Genomic DNA, 10042 nt, shown 5'->3' on the forward strand with positions numbered 1-10042 from the left:
AGAGCTCTTCAGAAGTTCTTTGGAGAAGCAGAACTTTTTAGACAACTCATTTCTTGACATAGATAGGTAATCAAGATAAAAAATATTAAGGCTGTAAAGCCTGATATGCATTGAGCTAGGATATTTCAATAGTGTTTGGCTGTGGTTTACCTTGTCACAGTTACATTTTATTTTTTTTTCAAAGTTCATTTTGAATTTCTTTCATTGAAATGCAAGAGTTTGAATATTTCAGTAGTGTTTGCTTATGATTTACCTTGTCACAGTTACAATTTCTTGATTTTTCAAAGTTCATTTTGAATTTCTTTCATTGAAATGCAAGAGTTGGAATATTTCAGTAGTGTGTGATTGTGGTTTACCCTGTCATGGTTACATTTTCTTAATTTTTCAAAGTTCATTTTTAATTTCTGTCGTTGGAATGCAAGAGTTGGAAATATTTCTGATGTGTTTAGTTGTGGTTTACCTTGCCGCATTTACATTTTCTTGATTTTTCAAAGTTTATTTATAATTTATGTATATTTCATTACTGATTTGGGATATTTCAGTTGTTTATTGTTGGGGTTTACCTTGTCAATGTTGCATTTTCTTGATTTTTAAATGTTCTTATTGAATTTTTTTCGTTCAAATTAAATATTTGGAATATTCCAGTATTGATTTGTTGTGTTTTAAATTGTAAGAGTAACTTTTTATTTATTTATATAATTTAATTTTTAATTTAAGTCTTTGAAAAGAAAGAGTTGTAATATTTAAGTAGTTTTTGGTTGTGGTTTACCGTGTCAGAGTTACAATTTTTAGATTTTTCAATGTTTATTTTGAATATCTTTGATTGAAATTCAAGAGTTGGAATATTTCATTAGTGTGTGCTACTAGTTGACATTGTAACAGTTACAATTTCATGATTATTCAATATTCATATGTATTTACTTTATGGAAACTTAATAGTTGGTATATTTAAGTAGTTTGTCGATGTGGTTTACCTTGTCAAAGTTTAATTTTATTGATTTTTCAAATTTCATTTTTAATTTCTTTCATTGAAATGCAAGAGTTGGATTATTTCAGTAGTGTTTGGCTGTGGTTTACCTTGTCTCATGTACATTTTCTTGATTTTTAAATTTTAATTTAGATTTTATTTAATTGTAATGAAAGTGTTTAAATATTTCAGTATTGTTTGGTTATGGTTTAAATTGTCACAGTTACAATTTCTTTATTTTTCAAAGTTCATTTTGAATTTATTTCGTTTAAATGCAAGAGTTGGACTATTTCATTAGTGTGTTGTTGTGGTTTACCCTGTCAAAGTTACATTCCCTTAATTTTTAATATTTAATTTTGAATTTCTCTATTGGAAATGCAAGAGTTGGAGTATTTAAGTAGTGTTTGGTTGTGGTTTACCTTGTCACAGTTACATTTTCTTAATTTTTCTAAGTTCAGTTTGAATTTATTTCGTTGCAATGCACCAGTTGGAATATTTCAGTAGTGTTTCGTTATGGTTTACTTTGTCACAGTTACATTTTCTTTATTTTTCAAAAAGTTAATTTTGAATGTCTTTCATTGAAAGGCAAGAATTGGAATATTTCAGTAGTGTTCGGTTTTGGTTTACCTTGTCACAGTTACATTCTCTTGATTTTTCAAAGTTCATTTTAAATTTCTTTCGTTGAAATGCAAGAGTTGGAACGTTTCAGTTGTGTTTGGATGTGGTTTACCTTGTCACAATTGCATTTTCTTGATTTTTCAAAGATCATTTTGAATTTCTTTCGTTGAAAAGCAAGAGTTGGAATATTTCAGTAGTGTTTGGTTGTGGTTTACCTTGTCACAGTTACATTTTCTAGATTTTTCCAAGTTCATTTTGAATTTCTTTCGTTGAAATGCAAGAGTTGGAATATTTCAGTAGTGTTTGGTTGTGGTTTACCTTGTCACAGTTACATTTTCTTGATTTTTCAAAGTTCATTTTGAATTTCTTTCGTTGAATAGAAAGAGTTGGAATATTTCAGTAGTATTTGGTTATTGTCTACCGTGTCACAGTTACAATTTCTTGATTTTTCAAAGTTCATTTTGAATTTCTTTGGTCGAAATTAAAGAGTTGTACTACTTCAGTAGTGTTCGCTTTTGGTTGACATTGTCAACTTTAATTTAGCTTTTTTTTTCAATGTTCATCTTAATTCATTTCATTTAAAATCTAGTTTTTGAATATTTTAGTAGTGTTTGGCTGTGGTTTACATTGTCACAGTTACATTTTCTTGATTTTTCAAAGTTCATTTTGAATTTCTATCGTTGAAATGCAAGAGTTGGAGATATTTCAGTAGTGTTTCGGTTGTTGTTTAACTTTGTCAGAGTTACATTTTCTTTGATTTTTCAAAGTTTATTTTGAATTTCTTTCGTTGAAATGCAATAGTTGGAATATTTCAGTAGTGTTTGGTCGTGGTTTATCTTGTCAGAGTTACATTTTCTTGATTTTTAAATGTTCATTTTGGTTTTATTTTATTGAATTGCAAGAGTTGGAATAATGTTCAGTAGTGTTTGGTTATGGTTTGACACTTGTCACAGTTACACTGTATCGTATGACCTATTCAAACTCATTGACATTTCTAACGAAAGAAATTCAAAATGAACTTTGAAAAATCAAGAAAATGTAAGTGTGACAAGGTAAACCACAACCAAAAACTAATGAAATATTCCAACTCTTGCATTTTAACTAAAGAAATTCAAATGAACTTTTAAAAATAAAGTAAATTTATCTTTTAATAGTTAAAACAAAAAAACACAAGCATTAAATATTAACTCAATTTAATAAATAATAATTAATATATAAATTAACAATGAAAAATCATTATTCTTGAAATTTTACTATTTGAACAAAAAAGAACCTCTACTTATATATCCCAACTCTTTCATTACAACGAAAGAAAATCAAAATTAAAATTGAAAAATTAAGAAAATGTAACTTTGACAAGGTCAACCAGAACCAAACACTACTGAAATATTCCAACTCTTTCATTTCAACAAAGAAAATTCAAAATAAACTTTGAAAGATCAAGAAAAAGTAACTGTGACAATGTAAACTACAACTAAAAAATACTGAAATATTCCAACTCTTGCCTTTCAACAAAATAAATTAAAAATGAACTTTGAAAAATCGAGAAAATGTAACTATGAAAATGTAAAACACAACCAAACACTACTGAAATGTTCCAACTCTTACATTTCAATGAAAGAAATTCAAAATGAACTTTGAAAAATCAAGAAAATGTGACAGTGTCAAGGTAAACCATAAACCACTAAAAAATTCCAACTCTAGAATTTCAATGAAAGAAATTCAAAATTAACTTTGAAAAATCATGAAAATGTAACTGTGACAATGTAAACCACAACCAAATACTACTGAAATATTCCAACTCTTGCATTTCAACGCAATAAATTCAAAATGAACTTTGAAAAATAAATAAAATGTAACTGTGACAAGGTAAACCACAACCAAACACTACTGAAACATTCCAACTCTTGCATTTCAACGAAGGAAATTCAAAATGAACTTTGAAAAATCAGACCTTTGGAGGGGGGAGGGGCCGGGGGCAGGGGGTCGTTCTGTGTCTCAATGCACAAAAAAATTATAAAAAATGGGGGAGGGAAGGGGAGGGGAGGAGGGGAGGGGAGGAGGAGGAGGAGGGAGGAGGAGGAGGGGAGGAGGAGGAGGGGAGGGGAGGGGAGGGGGAGGAGGGGAAGGGGATGAGGAGGGAGGAGATGGAGGGAGAGGGGCCCCTTTGGGGGGCCAAAGGGGGAGCGGGCCCTTTGGGCCCCGGGGGGGGGTCTGGGGGAACCTTGAGGGCCGGGGGGCCCTTTGGGAGCCCAGTGGACCTTTGAGGACCGGTGGCTTCCTTCGGGGTTGGGGTAGAGGGATTGGAACCCTTTGGGGTTGGGGTAGGGGGATCGGAACCCTTTGGGTTGTGGTAGAGGACCTTACGACACTGTTAAAATCGAACTTGTGTATCATAACGACCACAGAGTTTTACCCTCAAATTCTCTTCTATAATCATCTTTTAGAATGTCTCTAACTGTTTCGCGGAAATAATTCCATAAAATGGTTAAAACGGTTTCGCCCAAATAATCTCTAAACGTAATTTTAGCGTGTTCCTTTTGTTTAGCATCCCTATGCTTTCACATTTGAAATTACAAAAGAAGCCCTGTCGCGCGAGATGTTCAACACATTTGGTCGGAAACAATTTCTCTCGAAGAACTCCAAATTAATTCCTTTTCGTAAATTAATTCTCTTTAGAAAAACAAAAGAAGTCTCATTTCAAGTCAATCAATCATTCACGACATCATATTCAATGTATGGTCGCATATTTGCCCGGAGATATTTCTCTTGGTAGAAATCCAGACATTAATTAACTTGACGTCATCTGTCAGACATTAATTAACCTTGCCTGGAAACAATTTGATTAATGACTCAATAATCCATGAAAGTGACAGAGTTCCTGTTTTTCCATTTTCACTGACAAAGACCATAAATATGACAAAGTTCCTGTTTCTACAATCTCACTGACAAAATCCATAAGACACACATAACCATCCAAGAAAACAGACATAAATGTGACAAAATTCCTGTTTTTCATTCTCACTCACAACAAACAAACATAAATGTGACATAGTTCCTGTTTTTCCATTCTCACTGACAAAAACCATAAATCATCCATAACCATCCATGAAAAACATCAAATAAATTGACCAACACTCATAACCATCAATGAAAAAATCCATAAATGTGATAAAATTCATGTTTTTTCAAGTGAGAAAAATTCTGTTTTTTCATTCTCAGTGAGAAAACCATAAACCACGTGGTTATCGTCGGAGTAGAACCCCCCTTACTACTTCTACCCTCTGATCACTTTGAATCCTGAAAAGGGCACTAGAACTTCTGATTATCAATCCATTGAGTCCCCTCCGAAGTTTATACGATCATCCTTTCTATATATACCTTATATGCCCCCAGGGCATTACTTGCGACCCTTGCTCTGAGGGCTCTGGGGGGGGGGGGTGTCATCCTCAAATACATAATTTCCGGACCTTTCAATTACATTGAACAAACTGGGTATCTAAAAATTTGATTGGATATTTTTAGGGAAATGGTGGGCAGGGGCGGGGGGTTAGTTCCCCTCTAATCACTTTTTACTATTAAAAAGGGCACTAGCTCTTTCAATTTTCAATCGAATGAGCTATTTTTAAAGTTTCTACAATAACAAATGACCATCTCAAAATTTCTATCAGATTCATTTCAGTAAAATACGAGGTATTGGGGGGGGGTATCCATCCTCTGATCACTTTGAATCCCAAAAAAGGCACTAAAACTTCTGATTAGCTATCCAATGAGCCCGCTCCGAAGTTTATGCGATCACTCTTTCTATATGAATCTTAAATGCCTCCAAGGCATAACTTACAACCCAGGGCCTGAGGGCTGTGGGGGGGGGGAGTCGTCATCCTCAAAGACATAATTTCCGGATCTTTAAACTACGTCAAACAAAATGAGTATCTCAAAATTTGGTTTGAATCTGTTTGGGGAAATGGTGGGCGTGGGAGGGGGGTTAGTTGCCCTCCAATTACTTTTTACTATTAAAAAGGGCACTAGATCTTTCAATTTTCAATCGAATGAGCTATTTTTGAAGTTTCTGCCATAACAAATGACCATCTCAAAATTTCTATCAGATACAATTCAGTAAAATACGAGGTGTTTGGGGGTGGGGGTATCCATCCTCTGATCACTCTGAATCCCAAAAAGGGCGCTACAACTTCTGATTAGCAATCCAATGAGCCCCCTCTGAAGTTTATACGATCGCTCTTTGTATACCTTAACCTTATACCTTTGTAACCTTAACCTTTGTAAACCTTAAATGCCCCCAAGGCATAACTTACAACCCATGGCCTGAGGACTGTGGGGGGAGTCGTCATCCTCAAAGACATAATTTCCGGAACTTTAAACTACGTCAAACAAAATGACTATCTCAAAATTTTGATTGAATGTGTTTGGGGAAATTTTGGGCGTGGGAGGGGCGTTAGTTGCCCTCCAATCACATTCGACTATTAAAAAGGGCACTAGCACTTTCAACTTCCAATCGAATGAGCTCTTTTCGAAATTTCTACAACTCCTTCGATACAAAGTACCCTGGTTTAAACAATAAATAAATAAAAATAAATAATACTCTGTGCCCACACCGCTCTTTACTTAGGCAGCGCTCCCGCGTTGCCCCTGATTCAATTTAATTTAATTAGTTCTTGCCAAAACTGTTAATTTATTTTCGAATAAAAAATTATTTTTAAACATAGAATCTTGAAAAAACTTGAAACTCGGGCAATAAAAACGAACAAAAATTAATTAAAAAAATACTTTCATAAAAGTAAGTTTTCGAAAGAAAAGTAAAGGCCATATTAAACTTAAGATCAGAAGAAATAGAAACCTAAAGTATCTGATACTAACAGGTACTAATATAAACGAATAAATAAATCTTAAAGCGAGTAAAGCTTAAGTTGAATATGCACATCAAGCTTGAAACGAACAAAAACATTTTGCTATTTAAGTATAAATGAAATCCAAAAGGAACAGAAATTAAATAAGCAGTAATAGCAAACAAACTTACAAAAGGTACTAATATAAATGAGCAAATAATTCTTAAAACGATTGAAATTTAGATTGAACATGCAAATTAAGCTTGAAACGAACAGAAATCTACAAACAAGAGTTCGAGTTTCGCCTCCTTCTCCCCCTGTAAACGTCTAAAACCTACTGCATCACTGGCACTTTGCTGAAAACGAACTATATTACAAATATTTTTTTTTTGTACTTATTACAACATTGAAAATAAACATAAAAATTACAGTAAAATTAAATTTTGAACAGATGAGCTTCCAGCAATTAATATAATTATATTTCAAATATTAGTTTTAATTTTATTAGTTCTTTCCACGACTGTTCAAGACAAATATAGCTTCCCTACAAACAAGAGTTTGGATACTGCCCCCTTCCCTAACTGTAAAAATCTAAAGCCTACTACGTCATTGGTGCTTCAATGAAAACCAATTATGTTACAAATATTTTCTTTTTTGTAACATCAAAGTTATTGCAGCATTGAAAATGAAAATAAAATTAAAGTGAAATAAAATCTTGAACTGATGATCTTTCAACAATTAATAGCATTATCCATCAAACATTCAGTTTAGTTTCATTTGTACTTTCGAAGACTGTTCAAAACACATATAGTTTTTATTTAAGTGCCAATGATGCAGTAGGTTTTAGACTTTTATACGTTTGATACGTTTAATTTTGATACGTTAGTAACTCTACTGATGATGATGGCCGACTGTGTCATCGAAATATTTAGAGCCTTTGTTTTTATATTTTTGTTTCACTGTCTAATAAAAGGACTTGTCCCTATTTGGAACTCTTATTTATTTCGTCATAGAAAAGGCAGTGCGGCCATGGAAAAAAAATAATAAAAAGAATACAACCATGATTGTTTATTTAATTTCTGTTTGTTTTGGGTTTCATTTATTCTTTAGTAGTAATTTCTGGTCTTTTTGAGTTTGAGTTATTGTAGGTTTTTTTTTCTTTTGATATTAAGTTTAATATGGCCTTTACATTTCTTTAGAAAACTTCTTTTTCGGGAAGTTTTTTAAATTAATTTAAAACAACATTTACCATTCTATAAGACGACCGATAGGACATACTCTTTTTAACCTACAATAATCTAAAGAATATCATCATTTAATATTCAAGCTACCAAAATAGTGAAAAGCTGGCAACGGAAAAGCTAAAGCTTGAAAAAGCTTTTTAATTACATACATCCTTAGTTGTATCATATGCTATAGCCCAATTTTTAATTAATTTAGATAAGACAGTAAATCAATAGAAGTCGAGCGAAAAAGCCAGAATAAGAAATTATGAAAAAAAAATTAGTAAAAGAGGGCCTTTAAATCCGTAAAGATGATGAGCTAAATAAAATATTCCTGGTTCTAACTTCTTCAAAATATTCCAGTAAAAAGAAACCATCTTCGAGGTAAAACAGACGCATCGGAGATTAGCTGTAATTTGAAGGGGGAAAGACATCTAATTACCAAGATATTCAATTACACCAGATAAGTCGTCCAACTTTAATTATATCACATATGGTGGTAAATTAAAATTACGAGGATAAAAAGAGCAAGAAAAATCGGAGGCAACGCTGTAGCGTTGCCTATAGTAAAGGCCATACCGCTCAAATATTTTATTATTATTGTTTATTTATTTATTTTTTTCCCAGAGGTACTTCATATGGAAGGGGTCTTCGTAGAAGCTTCAAAGGGGGATCATTCAATTGGAAATCGAGAGATCTAGTGCCCTTTTTAATAGTCGAAAGTGATTGGAGGGCAACTAGCCCCCCTTTGCCCATCATTCCCCCAAACACATCCAATCAAAATTTTGAGATAGCCATTTTGTTCAGCGTAGTTGATATCCGGATAGAAAATATGTTTTTGAGGAGGACACTCCCCCACAACCCTCGGGGTAAGGGTTTTGAAGTTATTCCTTGGGGGCATATAAGGTTTTTATAGAAGGCGTTATCGCAGAAACTTCAAAAAAGGCTCATTAGATTGGAAATTCTAAGGTCTAGTGCCCTTTTAATAGTCGAAAGTGATTGGAGGGCAACTAGCCCCCTTCCCCACGCCCATCATTCCCCCAAACACGTCCAATCAACATTTTGAGATAGCCATTTTGTTCAGCGTAGTTGATTTCCAGATAGAAAATATGTTTTTGAGGTGGACACTCCCCCACAACCCTCAGGGCAAGGGTTTTAAGCTGTGGGCATATAAGGTTTTCATAGAAGACGTTGTTGTAGAAACTTAAAAAAAGGCTCATTCGATTGGAAATTGAAAGGGCTAGTGCCCTTTTTAATAGTCGAAACTGATTGGAGGGCAACTAACCCTCCTCTCACGCCCACATTTTCCCCAAACACATTCAATCCAAATTTGGAGATAGCCATTTTATTAAACGTAGTTTTAAGTCCTGGAAATTAGGTCTTTGAGGATGACAACTCCCCCACAGCCCTCGGGCCAAGGGTTGTAAGTTATGCCCTGGGGGCATATATGGTTTTGTAAAGACAACGTTGTCCTAGAAACTTCAGAAAGGGCTCATCCGATTGGAAACTTAAATGGCTAGTTCCCTTTTTAATAGTCGAAAGTGATCCTAAGACAACTTACACCCCTTCCACGCCCAACATTTCCTCAAATACATCCAATCAAATTTTTTATTTAGCCATTTTGTTCAACGTAGTTGAATTTACTGAAAATTATATGTTTGAGCAGTACAATCCCCCTACAGTCTTCAGGGGCAAGGGTTATAGGTTATGCCCTGGGGGCATATAGGGTTCTTCAAACTTCAGAGAGGGATCATTCGTTTGGAAATTGAAATTTCTAGTTCACTTTTTAAGCTTCAAAAGATATTGGAGGGTAACCAGCTCCCCCCCCCCTCCCCCCAAACCCTCTTTTCCCAAATGCATCCAAGTAGAGAGGGGTCAGGAGGCCCCATGTGGCACCCCTGCTGCCACCTACAACTTTTTTTAACACCATATATTGGCACGAGAACCACGTGGTTTATGGTTTTTTTTTCAATGAGAATTTGAAAAACATGAATTTTGTCATATTTATGTATGTTTTCATGGATGGTTATGTGTGTGGGTCGATTTATTTGATGTTTTTCATGGATGTTTAATGGTTTTTGACAGTGAGAATTTGAAAAACAGGAACTATGTCACATTTATGGATGTCAACAGCAATTCATGTCTGTTTTATGGTTTTCTCAGTGAGAATTTGTAAAACATGAACTTTGTCACATTTTGGATGTCAACAGCAATTCATGTGTGTTTTATGGTTTTCTCAGTGAGAATTTGAAAAAACAGGAATTTGCCAAATGTTATGACATTCCCGGGAACAGTTAGATCACGTGTTTCCTTCTCAGCCAATCAGCGAGTCGGATACATCCTTCTCAGCCAATCAGAGACGTGCTTACATATTAGCGGCGGAGTGAATA

Source organism: Artemia sp. Qi Xiang Cuo, chromosome 11 (assembly GCF_049724085.1).
Source record: "Artemia sp. Qi Xiang Cuo chromosome 11, ASM4972408v1, whole genome shotgun sequence".
Lineage (NCBI taxonomy): Eukaryota > Metazoa > Arthropoda > Branchiopoda > Anostraca > Artemiidae > Artemia > Artemia sp. Qi Xiang Cuo.